This window comes from Hemicordylus capensis, chromosome 2, assembly GCF_027244095.1.
Source record: "Hemicordylus capensis ecotype Gifberg chromosome 2, rHemCap1.1.pri, whole genome shotgun sequence".
NCBI classification, from domain to species: Eukaryota; Metazoa; Chordata; class Lepidosauria; order Squamata; family Cordylidae; genus Hemicordylus; species Hemicordylus capensis.
The window spans coordinates 316,836,510-316,852,945 of record NC_069658.1 but is presented as its reverse complement, the minus strand read 5'-3'; the positions used below and the strand labels follow the sequence as shown (position 1 = coordinate 316,852,945).

Genomic DNA, 16,436 nt, shown 5'->3' with positions numbered 1-16,436 from the left:
AAAGAATCTCTCCCCAGACAGAATGTCAGTTTTTGTACACTATACTTATGGTCAGTGCAGAAGGCAGGGCTCCGTAGTGTGTTAGTACAGTGGGAGAGCTTTCATTGGTTAATGCCTCAACAGAGTCTTGGTCTCACAATAATCCACAGAAGTTTCAGTGAGGGCAAGGGGTTAACATTAAAGCAGTTCTGCACCTGTAGAACAGCTGCCTTTGAACACTGACTGACCACACAGGCACAGAAGCTCATTTCATATTCTGAACCATAGAAGAACTTCCAGGAGAAATTGAGTTTGAGTCATAATACAGCTTGGTGACCACATTAATATATGGAACCAATTTCATTAAGGGTTCTAGGGATATCACTAGTCTGGATTTCCCACAGTAAAATACTAGCAGCTGTGCATTTATCGTACATAAAAATTGACTTGTAAAGAGACTGAGCTTGATTTGCTTTCAAGTGAAATATAGATTTGCTTGCATTCTTAACAGGTCTGGTTTGATGTTCTCCCAAGCTCTCATTGTTCGTAAGTAAAAGGAGACTTACGTTTGAACTGACTCTGCATTTTGCATACTGTTGAAGGTCATGGTGCCATTTTGGCGTTGATTAACTTCAGCATGTATTCACCAGACACACGTAACCTTTTTCTGACTCCATTCCATGACATACTATACATGGGCATGTACGTTTTCTGTATCAGTCAAAAAATATGTTTGCTTTACTGAGAAAGTAGACAGAGCTGATGAATGAGAGATACTTTTCTTTAAGGGATTTATCCTGAGAAGTGATAATTGTTCTTTGATTAGTCCAGTTATTTGCTTGTTCTCAAACATTAGTGGGAGCCTGTAAAAATTGGAGTCCTTTAAGCTTGAACATTCAACATGGACTGAAGTGGTTTGGTTTGTATCTGTGCATATTAAATGTTATTGGCATGCATTTATTATTTGCATATTACGATGCTGAGGAACAGCTATAAGCAGCAGCTGCTTCTGCTGCTGCCGCCAGGAACAGCCAAAGCGGTTTTTGCACTGTGTGGTTCTGCAGCACATAGAAGAACAAGTGGTCAAATGGTCAACATTTGCCTGGCAGTTATGGTGCAAAGAACCTCTTCCTTGTTCTTTTAATATGCTTTCCTATCATTAGGGAACTATTATCATATGTGTGTTGATATTAAAGAGAATTGTTCTATAAATTAATGCAAGGAGAAGCTGAGGCATGACACAGGGCTGAAGCAGATGATCTTAAGATCTCTTCAGAGTTCTAAGATGTCATTTCACTTTGCAACATACAGGAGAACCTCGTTACTCACAGGGGTTCCATTCCTCGCGAGGCATCAGTGCTATGGGGAAAGGGGAGTTAGGTTTCAGGGTGGAGGGAAAAATTGGAAAAAGCCCCCAAATAGCCCCCAAACTGCCCCAAACTTACTGTGGTGTGCTCCACAGGTGCCCCATGTCCCCTGGCAAAGGACAAAATGGCCCCCAATACCACAAAAATTCATGGAAAAAGTCCTCCCCCATCCAGGAAATGAGCCACAAAATGGCCTCTTGTGTATCCTCCTCTCTCCTCAAGACAAAATGGTGACCAGAAGTGACCTCTTCATTTACTTCCAGCCCTCTAGGAACCATGGATACATGGCTTTTAACCCATTAGTATCCACAGATACTGGAAACGGGTGTATATTAGACACTTGTTGATACACGGAACCACAAATAGCGGTTCTGCAAATAGTGAGGTTCTCCTGTATTGTGTTTGGCATGAGAAGGAAGAATGTAAGAATGAAGGAAGAATGCAAGTGACATCACTCTGTGTGTGTGTGTGTGTGTGTGTGCGCGCGCGTGCGCGTGCGCGCGCATGCACACTTACCCTAAATAGCTCTCTGTTACCTTTCCATTATTCAGATATATGCATCATCACATAAAGAAGCTCTTCCCATGACCAGCCAAAACTGGGTTAAGGGAACCCAGCCCTGTTTTGGCTGGTCGTGTGCCGCCACAGGAGCTGTGCGGCTCCCGGCTGCCAGCCCTCTAAAATGCTCCCCCAAATGAAGTTAGTGGAACAAATAGGTTACATGAGGAGACCCCCGGCCGGGAGGCTACAAGAAGCCTACCAGCATTGGGGAGCTTCCCAGAATGCCCCATGCACTTGTGCGGGGCATTCTGGGACTTCTGGGGGCCGGGAGGCCCCTGATCCCCACCACCCCTTCTGGCTCCGTGATGGAGCCGGTAATCGTGTGGGTGACTGATCTGGATGCCCAGGGCTAGCTCCCTGCTTGTGTGTGGAGAGAGCGGGTCATACCCACTCTCCCCGCACAAGCCCTCATAGTGCTTCATGTTGCTCGTGTGAAATGCCTCAATATCTTAAGTATCATGCCATAACTTCTGTGCCTTTTGCTTTTATATCAGAATTTCTTATACAGAGTATATCACATTATAATGTTATGTCACAACTTCTAGTGGCTTCCCCCCACTGTCTCTCCCTCCCTTCCCCCACTTAAATAAAACAGCCATAGAAGACTTAATGGGCATAGTAGTTTCTATGTAGTATTTTTTATCTGAAATGACTAGCTAGCAATTTATCATCCAGTTTGCAAGGTGGAAATTCTTTTCATTAGCTGATACCATAATCTACAGTTATTCATATGTTTTTAAAACATCTAAATATATTGCCAATTTGTGTTGGTCTTCATGGTATCCATATATCAAATTTGCAACTACAGTGCAGATGTTGTACAATTATTTTAAATACAATTTACTAGTAAGATTAGGGACCTATTTTTAGAACAAGAGTGCTCTTGAATTGATGTTCAAGATGTTCATTAGCAACTTTTAATGTTAGTTTTGGATTACTAATTAATTATAATGTAGAAAACGTGATTTTTCACTCCAACAATCCCTTATATTATAGAACTTATAAGAAAATAATGCAGCAGTGTAAGCTGTAGTAGTATATAAGGGATGATTGTATTTAATATGATGATTGCTGAAGCTGTTAGATACTAGTACAGATAGTACGTGCTGTACTAAAATGGAATTCAATAGCTTGTTTCACTGAAGGCTACTCTTTTAAACAATGACACAGTGAAAAATACAGTACACATCCATTAAAATATAATTACTCTGGAAAGAGGGATAATTTTAGTATAATTAAACTGCTGCATTGGAAACTATTTTCCTTTTGAGGGTCATGATCCCAAGAGGACAGGTGTATGTTAATAATGGCCAACATGTTGCACAGTCCTACACTGGCACTTCCAATCAGGCTACACTGCTGTGGGCATCTAAGGATGTGCCGGCAGTCCTAATACTCACTGCACACCTGCACTTCAGGAACATGAAACAATGAAAGTTGTGCTCCTGAAATTCCAGTCCACATCTTTGAGTATTTGCAACTTCCTATTAAGCACTGATGCATGCAACAGTGCAGGCCAATCAGAAATGCTGGCATAAGACTACAGAACATTGCAGCTGTCAATAAAATACACACACAAGTTCTTTTCTTTCTCTGTAGAATCCCCCACATGTCTGTAAACTTATCTGAGTTTTAAAAAAAGCAATTTTGGGGATTTGTTTCAAAGAGGAAATTGGGAGGAAAATAGCACATGTGCAGTGGCATGAAAATCTTTCATGCCCAGTCACCAAACTACTGTTTTGAATGTTGGATAGTTTAAATCCTCCCCCCCATGTGTGTAAGAATGTATTAGGCACCCACCATATTTTTGGGCACGAACTAAGCTCCTGAATCAATAAAGAGTCATGTACTTCTGTGAGTACATTGGTGTGCCCAGTACAAGTACATTGGTGTCCCCAGTGGCAGCCTCTGGCACCACCAAAAGCTGCCTCTAATAAGAGGCGACTGCTCTTGACAGCCTGTGCACAAGCAATACACTGCCTCTGTTCATTGGTTCCTGACCTCTCACGGCAAACTAGCCCAGAGCCCAGTGAAAAGGTCAACATGCATACACTCCTTTGATTTCAATAAGTCTAAGCATGCTTACCTTTATGCTGGACCCCACACCCCTCCCCACCGTAGACTTTTTGCCCAAGAGTTTTAGAAGAATGTTCTGAAAAGGTTTCTTTTTAAAAGATGTCTTCACCCTTTTAAAGATAAACATTTTAAAATAAAAAACAATAACTGAAAATTATCAAAAGATTAACAGTATTTTTAAAAAGTGTTGAAACTCCATTAGTCAGATATCCAATGAATGGAGCTTCAATACTTTTAAAAAATAAACCTTCTTTCAGAGGCTGAGACTTCTGTGAGCCTACTTGCTAGCTTATGCTTCCATGAATTTTTGCCTTCTTATTTAGTTTTCAACCTTTGCCCTTCCCACCAGGATTCCAGTGCATATATTAATAAACCATTTATTAAACAGCATCTAACCAAATACTATTGATTATGCTGAGCCTAGGGAAGGATTTTTGCAAACACTTTCTATTTTATTTTCTTCTTATTTATTTTTACATTTACATCCTGCTCTTCTTCCAAGGAGCCCAGAGCAGTAAGTTAAATGCAAATTTAGTAGACAAGCAAATTTAGTGGACAAGTTAAATGCAAATTTAGTGAACTTGTGCACAATACATTCTTTTTATGACCCCTGATTTCTTGGGGAACATAAGTCATTATAATGGACAGCCTGGCCTTTGGAAATCAGTAAAGTTTGTGCCTTATACCACAGTCTTGATTAGGGCACAATATTTATTTATTTATAATGTTTATATACTGCCTGATATGTGTATCTCTAGGCGGTGTACACAATTTAAAACAACAAATATAAAACAGAGTAAGAACAAGTAAAGCAATTTCACAGAATAAAAAAGCTGAAACAATTCCATGGGATGAAAACAAACAAAACAGTTTAAAATTAATTGCGGTTAAAAGCCTGAGCGAACAAGTGTGTCTTGAGGGTCTTCCTAAAAGCAAACCGATAAGGAGATGCTCTTATTTTGACAGGGAGCTTATTCCAAAGCCCTGGGGCAGCCCCAGATAAAGCCTGGCTCCAAGTCACCACCAAACAAGCCGGCGGCAACCGTCACTGGATCTTTCCACATCTTAATAGGCTACTGGGTTCATGACAAAGAAGGTGCTCTCTTAAGTACCCTGGGCCCAAACTTTAAAGGGCTTTATTGGTAATAGCCAGCACTTTGTATTTCACTTGGAAACATATAGGTTTCCGATAAGTTCTTTTAAAATTGGTGTTATATGGGCCCTTCGAGACATCCCAGAGACCAGTCTGGCTGCCACATTCTGTACCAATTGTAGTTTCTGGACTACGTACAAAGGCAGCCCCATGTATAGTGGAGGTTAGCAGCATATGCACCACCATTTTAAGGCTGATAAAATCACTCTTGGCCATTACCTCAACCTGAGAAACCAGAGGGATTTGGGGATCCAGGAGCACTCCCAAGCTACGTACCTGATCTTTCAGGGGGAGCGTAACTCCATCCAGAACAGGCAGATCTAAACCATCTCTTGGGTCCCAACCCCACACAGTCAGTAAAGATAAATGTAAATTGTTCTGTCAAGTCAATTTCAACTCCTGGTGCCCACAAAGCCCTGTGGTTTTCTTTGGTAGTATACAGGAGGGGTTTACCATTGTCTCCTCTCGTGCAGTATGAGATGTAGGGATGTGTACGGAACCGCGGAGCTGCAGTCCGGCACTGGGATGGGGGTCCCTTTAAGGGCGGGGGGAGAGTGTACCTACCCCTCCCTCTGCTTGTCCCCCACCACTGTGCTTCCATTTACCAAGCATTTGGGGTGGCAGGATACCTTCCTGCCGCCCCTTCCCCCTCTGGCAGCAAAAGGCGTGATGTGTGCATGTGCAAAAGGCTACCAGAAGTCTTTTGCTGCCAGAGGGGGAAGGGGCGGCAGGGAGGTATCCTGCCGCCCCAAATGCTTGGTAAACGGATGTGCGCCGGTGGGGGATAAGCGGAGGGAGGGGTAGGGACACCCTTCCCCCACCCTTAAAGGGACCCCCACCCCAGCGCCTGAACCGCCCCAAGGCCGGACCGGTCCGGAGGCCTGCAGAATGGCCTCTGGACCAGTCCGAGCACATCACTAATGAGATGATTCCTTTCAGCATCTTCTTATATTGCTGCTGCCCGATATAGTACCAGCGAGGATTCGAACTGGCAACCTTCTGCTTGTTAGTCAAGCATTTCTCCTCTGTAGTTTGTTATACCTTATTGAGCCCATTACCACCTCCAGGCAGACATGAGTGCCAAACTAAAAGCTGATTTATCGGCTTTATGACCTTTCCAGATCCCCTGATCACCATACCAGACAGCTATTCTAAAAGCATGTTTTTTTTCTGATAAGTCATACACCTCAATCCTGCAGACCACAAGTCAAATCATTGTTTTTGTAAAATCAAAGCTCAGAATATGTTTAGGAGCTCAGGAGTGTATGACACCATAGCATTTAACATCCTGCTTCTGAGAAGTATCTAAAGAGGCCATATTTGGCAGTCAGATTATTTCTTTATTGTTTGATTTATATACTGCTTTTCATTAAAATAATCTCAAGCAGCAGATTAGATACCGCCTAGCTCAAGTTAGCTGTGTTTGTGTCTCTTTGCTTCCTTATACCAGCTATCATCCTGGCAATTACCCCTACATTTCTAATGCTGGTTTACATAAGCCCAGACAGCCACAGAAAGGCAGAGCCAAAAATGGTTTATGAAAAAAAGTGTGTGTTATGTAATGTGCCCAATGTGTAATGTGCCCTTTTTATTGTTCCTCAGTGCATTAAGTGAGCTTCTGTAATTTATTTCATTGGAACAAGACAGTGCAAGAATGTTTTTGCCTTTGAGGAAGACTATTGTACATATGATCCAGCAAACCATAGTTTGTTTGGGGACGGCATCGACGTTGTTGGACAGCATTGTTGGACAGCTCAGAAGGGATCACTGCTGGTCCCTGAAACCCCCTCTGCCTTCTTGTGCTGATGGCAAGGGGACACAAGATAGCTTCTCTGCCATTGCCTCCTCTCTCCCAACCTATCCCACCTGCCAAGATAAGCTCCGCAAGGAACTTTAGTGAGAAGGCCCAGGTGTGTGTGTGGGGGGGGGGGGGCTCATGGAGGTCAGTTTGCCAAGGGATCCCTAAAAACTGCAGCTGGTTCTGGTTTGTTGGGTCAGGAAAGTGGCTGCAAGGAACTCCAGGCCCATGCATCTCCTCCACACTTCTCCTTTCCCCTCAGCTCTGGAGTGGAGCTGTGATGCAGTCATCTTTGCTAGTTAAAAATACAGCTCAGTGTGTCCACTGTACCTGGGTTTGAAAAACACATGAGCCTTATTCAGGGATTATGTTGTACAAGTGTACAGATGTCTGTCTGCTCGTACATGCTTTTGTGTGAACAACTGTACCTACATTCATTTTAAAACTGTACCTCGGTACAGGCTCCTCAAATGCACAGATAGATAGGAAGTGTACTGCTGTGCCTGCATTCAGCATAATGTGTGAATAACTGTACCTGTGTTTACTGTACACTCCTATGAGTGTTGAACATAACATGTGAATAGGGCTATAGTGTTGAGGAAAGAAGAGAAGAGAGCATGCAGGCTTGAGTTTAATCAGGCTGCATTCACAACTCAACAAAAGTGGTTTGTTGGGTTGTATGAACTGAACTCATATTGAAATACACTGGGATGATTCACATATAATAATCAAATTCCTATTATTGGAGCACAAGTTTAATGCTTTGCCTCTTTTGTTGATTTTATGACTTAAAAGAATGTTTTTGCATTTTATTACCTGCTTTGATCACAGTAAAACATTTACTGACATTCAAATTAATTAGACACAATTTTTTAGTGACTAGAGCAACAGTAGGAAAAATAAAAGCCTGCCATATTTGGATTGTCAAAGGTATTCACCTTGAATGGCCAGTTCATGGGTGCTTCAGGATGGTGCTGAGTTTACTGGAAAAAGCCTTGGTGGCTTCCATTGCCTGTTCTAGAGGAAAACGGGAAAGCAGTTGTATTCACTTCTGGTGAAGTTCTTGTGCCACTCCAGAAGAGGATTTCTGGGGGAGGGACATTCTGTACATGTGCAGCCATCTGGAACCTTGCCCATGTTATATACAATATGTAGTGAAATAGTTCTCTGGCCAATCTTTCTTCCTGTGAAATGTCTCTTTCTCTCTTTTTCATCTCTGTGAGAAATGTCTCTTTCTCTCTTCTCTCTAAACCATTAGGAAGCATTTAAAAGTGGTTTCTTGGCTGGGTGGTTTCTTTTGCTGCATGTGATCAGAATGAAAGGATGGAATCAGTGGCACTTTTCCTAAAGAGGATATAGACTGCTTTGATGCTTAAAGTAGCATCTGTTAAATCTTCCTAACTTGCTTGCTACTTCATGATACTGTTCAGAATTAGAACTGGACCATTTGACCCATGTAGCCTGAATTTGTAGGAGCCAGCGGCCAGTGCCACAGTAAAGAGACAGCATTCCTTTGGATAAGCCAAGTTGAATTCACTGTCCACATAAAAATGGCCTGTTGTTTCCTGCAAGGGTCCTGTAAAGTAGCATGTGCTGGATGCTGTAAAAGGGTTATGTGAAATGTCTGAATTTAAGAGGCTAGGATTATTTTTTTCATATCTGAGATTTACTGTTAGTGAATCAACACGGCCAGTCCTACTTGCTCACTACATATATTACATCAGGAAAATGCTTTGTTCTTTGTGCACAACTGCTGCAGTGCCTACTCTTTCTTCCCAGGTCAGTGAGCAGTTAAAATATTAAGAAGGGGTGGAGAGAGAGCACTCCCTTTCTAAATAAGTAAGGTGTGCCTCATTATAACACAGAAAGTGTCATTGCATTTGGAAAGTACATTCTAAGGTAAGATGTTATTGTGGATCTCACATGTTGTTTGTCTGCTTCAGTTGTTCCCACAATGTATCCATCACTTTTTGGCTTCTGCAGTATTTAGTATAGGGATTTCATGATAACATGAAAATCACAGGGATTTCCATGCTCACATGGTGCTGCACTAAGAAAACTATTATCTCTAACCAACAGCCCCTTCCTCCTGTGAAGAACACTAATGGGCATGAGAGGCACAATTTCATCTTGAAAAGTTGTTAAGCTTTGAGTTAGAGGTAGGTGTGTGTGTTTGTGTGTGGAAATTTGTTTATTTACAAAACTATAGCAAGGCAGGAGATGTTTGCTATGAAAATATTTTTGAAATGCTTTGTTGAACTAGTCAGCTTTAAAGAAAGAATCATGAACTAGAAGAGATACCATTAATTATTACAATATTTTATAGAGGAAGTTATTTTTTATGAACATTTTACATTTAGAAATATGTAAAACAGAAATATTCAGTAGCTGGTGTCCTAGTAGCTGTTAATGGAAGTTGAAAAAGGAATTCATTATGTTATATTTCACAATGTAAAAAAACACCCTGAAAAGCAACATTTTGGGTATGGAAAATATAAGACCACTAATGAACTTATAAAAGTCTGAATATTCTGTAAAATTTTGAAATAGTGGCTATATTTTGTAAAGCCCCCCCCCTCGACAATTCAAATTCACGTTGATAGTTACTTGTACATAGTTGCTGTCCTATTGGTTCCAAAGAATGAGAGTTCTTTGGAACCATACTCTAGGTATGATTGGCTGTCATCTTGATTTACCAGTCCAAAGACATAGCCAGAGCTGCGCACTCACAATAAGGGGCTGCCCTTAACACAACCAGAAGTTTCCCTGCTTCTTCAGTGTGTGCTCTGGGGAAGGAACAATTATTGCTGATCTTTCCTGCCCCTGGATATGTTCTGTGCCCTCAAAAGATATGTCCCTGAGGGCTGCATGATATGTTCCTGAGGGCTGCATTTCCAGAGGCAGGAAAGATCATTGAAAATTGTTCCTTCTCCAGTGCGCAGTTTGAGGAAGTAGGGAAACCTCTGGATGTGAGGACGCAGCCTCTTGCTGCAAGAACACAGCTCCTACCATTTTTGGTTTGTTAGGATGTCAGCCATTATCTTTTAATGGACTAAATTCTGTTGATGCAGGAATGCACAAATTTTTGAGCTACACATATTTAAAAGTAACTAATTCTGAAACTCTGGTTATTATCTATGGTAGTAAACGTAATATGATAGAGTTAATATTAAAGTAATATAATTAAATATTAACTTACTTTGATATAAATGTTTGTAATAGAAATGTTTTAGATTACAATCTTCATTACTTTAGCCAGATATTAGGTCTGCTGGAAATTGGTTATAGAATTACAGCAGCCTTTCCATCTTTACCTATATCTATATTATCTATATCATCTATACTTATATACATGCAAGAGGGTGTATTACTGGATTCTTTACATCAAAGTAATTAATTTGATTGCCCAGCCACATGTTTTAAAGGTATTAAATAGGCTTCCTTTTAGGATAATGTCAGATAGGGAGTAGTCATATAGGAAAGTTTACCACACCCACAATTAACAAGCATTTCTTAATATAATAATTTACATGTCTATTCACATGATTTCGTAAATACTCTCCGGTTTAGCGCTTGTAGAATCAGAAATTTTTATTTTCCAAGTATAGGTTACATTTTAAAGATGATGTCTCATAAGGCATTTGCTTGTGTGTATGTGTGTAGATAACAACTGGATCTATGTGGTTTAAAGCTATGTCCTCCTTGTACCTGTCAGAATTGTGATATATGGGTGATCATGGACAAAACCTAGCCACATGGATAAGTAAAAACTCTCAATGTCCTTCAGGACTAGACTAAATTAAGGAACCATCAAAGATGAAATGTGTAGTCCCATCTCAAGCATTGTTGTCAGGGCTGAACTATGGGCAGCTTGGCTCAAAGAGAGCAGAGCAGAGGTTGAGCTGAGCAGACAATCAGGAAAGGTAGAAGAGCCAGTAGCCAGAGGTCAGGAAAGCACAAAAAGTTAAAGAAACTCAGTTGGCAAGAAGATCCTGATACTGAGGTAAGGCTTGTGTCAAACTGGGCACTTAAAAAAAAAATCATTGTTATTTTTTATTTTTATCAAATTTGTACACAGCCCCAAACTTTTATCTCTGGGTGATTAACAATAGCATAAAACAAGTTAAAAACATATACAAAAACTTAAAACAATTTAACAATTTAAAAATAAACCAGAGAGTAAAACCTAAAAAATTTAAAAAGCTGAGAAAGCTTGGGCGAAAATATGGGTTTTCAGTTGTATTTTAAAAACTGCCAGGGATGGAGAGGATTGTATCTCAGCAGGGAGCGCATTCTACAATCTTGGGGCAGCGACCGAGAAGGCCCGTCTCCGGGTAGCCACCAAAAGAGTTGGCGGTAACTGGAGACGGATCTCCTCAGATGACCTCAGTGGGCAGTGGGGCTCGTAGTGAAGAAGACGCTCTCTTAAATACCCAGGACCTAAGCTGTTTAGGGCTTTATAAGTTACAACTAGCACTTTGTATTTTGTCCAGAAACCTATTGGCAGCCAGTGTAGCTCCATCAGTAAAGGAGTAATGTGGTCTCTCCGAGATGACCCAGAGATCAACCTGGCTGCTGCTTTCTGAACCAACTGAAGTTTCCAGACTATGTACAAAGGCAGCCCCCCGCCGCTACTAACTGGGCAAAGAGGCACCTTTTACCGTGGTGATTCTCTTTATTTAGCAGCGGGAGAGTAACTGGCCCTATCCACACCCAGCACAGTACTTCCAGTGACTGTTGCTGGTGTGTGTCTTAAGTTTCTTTTTAGAATGTGAGCCCTTTGGGGACAGGGAGCCATCTTATTTGTTATTTCTCTTTGTAAACCGCCCTGAGCCATTTTTGGAAGGGCGGTATAGAAATCAAATTGTTGCTGTTGTTGTTGTTATTATTATTATTATTATTATTATAGCGCAATTCAGAAGTCAAGTCTGGAGGTCACCAACAGATGTACCAGTTTTGAGGTCACTGAGCTCGAGAAACGGGCGCAGCTGGCGTATCAGCCGGAGCTGATAGAAAGCACCCCTGGCCACCGTCTCAACCTGAGAAACCAGGGAGAGGTATGAATCCAGAAGTACTCCCAGACTGCGAACCTGTTCTTTTTGGGGAAGTGTGACCCCATCTAGAACAGGCAGATCAAAATCGTCTCTAGAGTTCTGACCCTGCACAATAAGTACCTCCATCTTATCTGGATTCAGCTTCAGTTTATTCTCCCTCATCCAGCCCGTTACTGCTTCCAGGCAGGCATTTAGGGAGGATATGCCAGCTCTTGAAGTAGTTGACATGGAGAAGTAGATCTAGGTGTCATCAGCGTACTGGTAACACCCAGCTCCAAATCCCCTGATGATCTCTCCCAGCGGTTTCATGTAGATGTTAAAAAGCAATGGAGAAAGTACGTAGCCTTGAGAGACACCATACTTAAGCTCAGATTTTGAAGAGCAACAATCTCCAATCAACACCATCTGGAATCTGTCTGAGAGGTAGGAGCGGAACCACTGTAAAACAGTGCCTCCCACCCCCAACCCCCTCAGATGTTCCAGAAGGATACAATGGTCAATAGTATCGAAAGCCGCCGAGAGATCCAAAAGGACCAACAGAGTCACACTTCTTCTGTCAACTCCCAATTGGAGATAATCTATCAGGCTGACCAAGGCAGTCTCCACCTCATAGCCCACCCGAAAACCAGGTTGAAATGAGTCTAGATAATGTTTCCTCCAAGACCACCTGGAACTGAGAGGCCACCACGCTCTCAATTGCCTTGCCCAGCCATGGGAGGTTGGAAACAGGCCTATAATTGCTCAACTCTGAGGGATCTAATGCAGGCTTCTTTAGAAGAGGTCTAATGACTGCCTCCTTAAGACAAGGAGGCATCCTGCCATCCCTAAGAGAAGCATTTATGATTTCCACCAGGCCGTCTACAACAGCCTCCCTGCTAGATAGAACAAGCCATGTTGGACAAGGGTCAAGAGAACAAGTGGTAGGCCTTACCGCTCCAAGCACCTTGTCCACATCCTCAGGAGTCACAAACTTACTTACTTACTACGAATATTTATATACCGCTCTTTAACAAAATTCTCAAAGCGGCTTACATAGAAAAATAAATAAATAAAAAATAAATAAATAAAACATCACCACAGGATACTTCTTTATATACTACAAATTTGGTAAGCTAATTTGGTCACCTATCAAGGGTGGATACTGTGACAAAAAACTATAGACCCCAGAGTGGCTTCTGACTTTGCAATTTCATACATGCATATCTACACTTGCATCTGAAAGATACACAAATCTATACTATTGGATACCGAACAGGTGCTGGTTTTCTTTTCTTTTTAAAACTGAGACATACATCTGTAAGGCAAACTGAAACTGATCCAGTTGAATCACATAAGAGGAATTGTTGGGCACCTCCAGTTCAGACATCAAATTAATTGTGGAGTCTCCATCTAGGTCGGCCCGAATCCGAGAGATTTTATCTGCAAAAAACTCTTTAAACACACCGCAGGGGGTAACTGATGACTCACAATTCTGGAGTGGGGGCATATACTAGTCCCCTCACAACCCTGAGCAACTCTGCTGAACGGGAACTCACAGAGGCAATATGGGCAGAAAAGAACCGCCTCTTTGCCACACATATTGCCTGAGCATAGATCTTTAAAGATGCTCTATGTTGCAATCTGTCGGATTCGAATCAAGTCTTTCTCCACTTGCACTCCAATCACCTACCTTATTTACTTATTTACTTATTTATTTATTTATTCATTCATTCATTACACTTTTATACCGCCCCAACTCATGTCTCTGGGCAGTTCACAATGATAAAACAGTTAAAAACACATATAAAAAACCACATAAAAAGAATTAAAAACTAACAATTTAAAAGTAAATCACAGAATTAAAAACCTATTAAAACACTGAAAAAGCCTGAGTAAAAAGATGGGTTTTGCCACTTGAGCCCCTGTAGATCTTCCATATAACAAGGGGCCAATTTTTAAGCGGGTCGGAGGGGGTGCCTGGGAGCAATTGTGTCTACTTCCCTGGTGAGCAAGTTGTTACAATTCTCAACCAGGGCATCCACAGGATCACCAGCAAAGCCAACATTGAATCCCTCCAAATTCTTGGAATCCTACTGGATCCAATAACCTCTTTGGGCTGATGATTCTAATAGGCCCCTCGCCCCTGCAGAGGTGGGAAGTGGTTGTAAATCCAACCTTAACCAGATAGTGGTCCATCCATGACAATGGGGAAATCACAGGAGTATCCCACCCACGGAACACCTCCCTGATCAGAGTAAAAGACCAAATCAAGCGTGTGACCTGCATGCGTCGGTCCAGAGATCACTTGGGATAGGCCCATAGTTATGGATGTGCGAACGGTCCGGCAGTCCAACGGTTCAGTCCGGAGGTTCATGGGTTCAAGATCGAACCGACACCCCCCCCCCAACCCCGGTCCGTGTGAACCACCGGGACCATTCCATGATTTTTTTTTTTTAAAAAAAACAAATATCTAAAAAAAAAGTCTAAAATTAACTTTAGCCCATTTGGGGGGCATTCTGTAGGCCGCGGGGGGTGGGGAGGTTTGTGTGTCCACGAGGGTTCCCCCTCCCCCCACCGGCCTTCCTCATCACCGCTGCGGCTGGGTAAGTGTATCCCTTTTGGCCCTTTCGGGCCTCTGTAATGATGAGCGGTGGCCATTTTGGCCGCCGCAGCGCATGCACAAATGCCATCTGCGAGGCCAAAATGGCCGCCGCTCATCATTACAGAGGCCCGAAAGGGCCAAAAGGGATATACTTACCTGGCCATGGCGGTGATGAGGAAGGCTGGCGGGGGGAGGGGGAACCATCATGGACTCCCCACCCCCCGCAGCCTACAGCAGGCCCCCCGAAGGGGCTAAAGGTATTTTTAGATATTTATTTAAATTTTTTTAAAAAAATTCATGGACCAGTCTGGGACCGGACCGGATGGGGGGGTTCGATAGGGGCTGGACCGAAATGGCCTGGTTCTGTTCTAGGCCAGTGCAGCCTCGAACCGAACTGGGCCAGATGGTTCTGTGCACACCCCTACCCATAGTTGTCATGGCCGCTATGAACTCCTGAACTGCGCTGGAGAGATTGGCCTGAAATGAACATTGAAGCCCCCCAGCACCAAGGGTCTGGGAGACTCCAACGCGAGTTCCACGACCAAGTCCGTGAGCTCAGTAAGGGATTCCTCTGGGCAGTGGGGCTATCGATACACCAACAGAAGTCCCAATCTATCCCTAGTCCCCAAACTTAAGTACACACATTCAATATGGTCCGATACCCTAACGGGGACCCTGGTAAGGGAGATATTATCCTTATAGACCACAGCCACTCCACCTCCCCCCCCATGTCTCCTCACCTGCTCCTCTACAGAATATCCTGGAGGAAGAAGCTGGGACCAAACTGGACCACTAGCCTCCCCCAACCAAATCTCAGTAATACATAGGTCGGCCCCTTCATCCATGATCAAATCATGGATGAGTTCAGGTTTATTTTGGACTGACCTGGCATTGGAGAGGAGTAGGATAAGACTATGTGGGTTGTTGGCAGTGCTCCCCGAGGTCAAAGAGCTGGCAGGTCACATTATCTGGTTCTTCCTGCTGCAAGGGGAGCCATTATCTTGCCTAGGAACTGAAGCATGGGTTTCAAACTACAATCCTTCAGTTGCTATACTACAACTCTCATCATCCTCATTCACAATGGCCACTAGCCAGGGATGATGGGAGTTTTAGGCCGACATCTGTAGTAGGGCCACAGTTATGGGACCCCTGGCCTAAAGGCTTAAAAACTTGCTGCAGTGCAACAAGCTGCCACAAGCGGCAGCAATATACAGAACCTCAGATCAGATAGAATGTGGCACAACAGGTCTGCTAGCTAGGCAAAGAGGCACTTTTCAAAGTGTTGGTTCTTTTGTATTTAGCAGGAGGAGAGCAACCGGCCCTATTTAGTCCCAGCACAGCATTTCTGCAATGGTTGTTGCTGGCGTCCATCTTGTGTTTCTCTTTAGACTGGAAGCTCTTTGGGGACAGGGAATCTGTTCTGATTAGTTGTTTTCTTTGTAAACGACTGAGAACTTTTTTGTTGAAAAGCGGTATGTAAATAATAGTAATGATAATAATATCAGTAGTAATAGAACTGGGTGAAAGTGCCTTCTGTCATTGACAGAGAGTGAATTCATTTGTCACTTGCCATTAATAATTGGTTTAAAAGTTACATATTATATAATGTACTGGAGTTGTGTTTTATTAGTACAGTATTATAAAATACTATACATAGTATTTAATACTATGTATAAATATAGCAGCTTTTAAAAAAATGGAAATCAGTGCTCCATAGAAGCAAACTTTTATTTCTGGTACAGGGGCAGAGCCACCAAAGAGCCTGGCCATGAGCCACAGAAGGGCAGCACGAGCCATCCCGAGTTTATTCCCAGTCAGGTTTGGTTGGCTGGGTCTATTTATTTCCCTTTCTCTTTCTTTATGGAAG

The 16,436-nt window shown here is 42.6% G+C and overlaps 1 protein-coding gene across 30 annotated transcripts in view; it reads left to right on the top strand.

Moving 5' to 3' along the window:
- ATP2B2 (ATPase plasma membrane Ca2+ transporting 2) overlaps positions 1–16,436 on the top strand; it is a 697,462-nt gene that overhangs the window by 378,445 nt on the left and 302,581 nt on the right. For 4 of the 30 annotated variants that reach the window (XM_053294621.1, XM_053294619.1, XM_053294615.1 and 1 more), the window contains one exon: positions 9,014–9,093. The exons of the other annotated variants lie outside the window; for them this stretch is intronic. The gene's annotated coding sequence lies outside the window, so the exon portion shown is untranslated. The remainder of the gene's footprint in view (positions 1–9,013; positions 9,094–16,436) is intronic. 30 annotated transcript variants of the gene reach the window in all.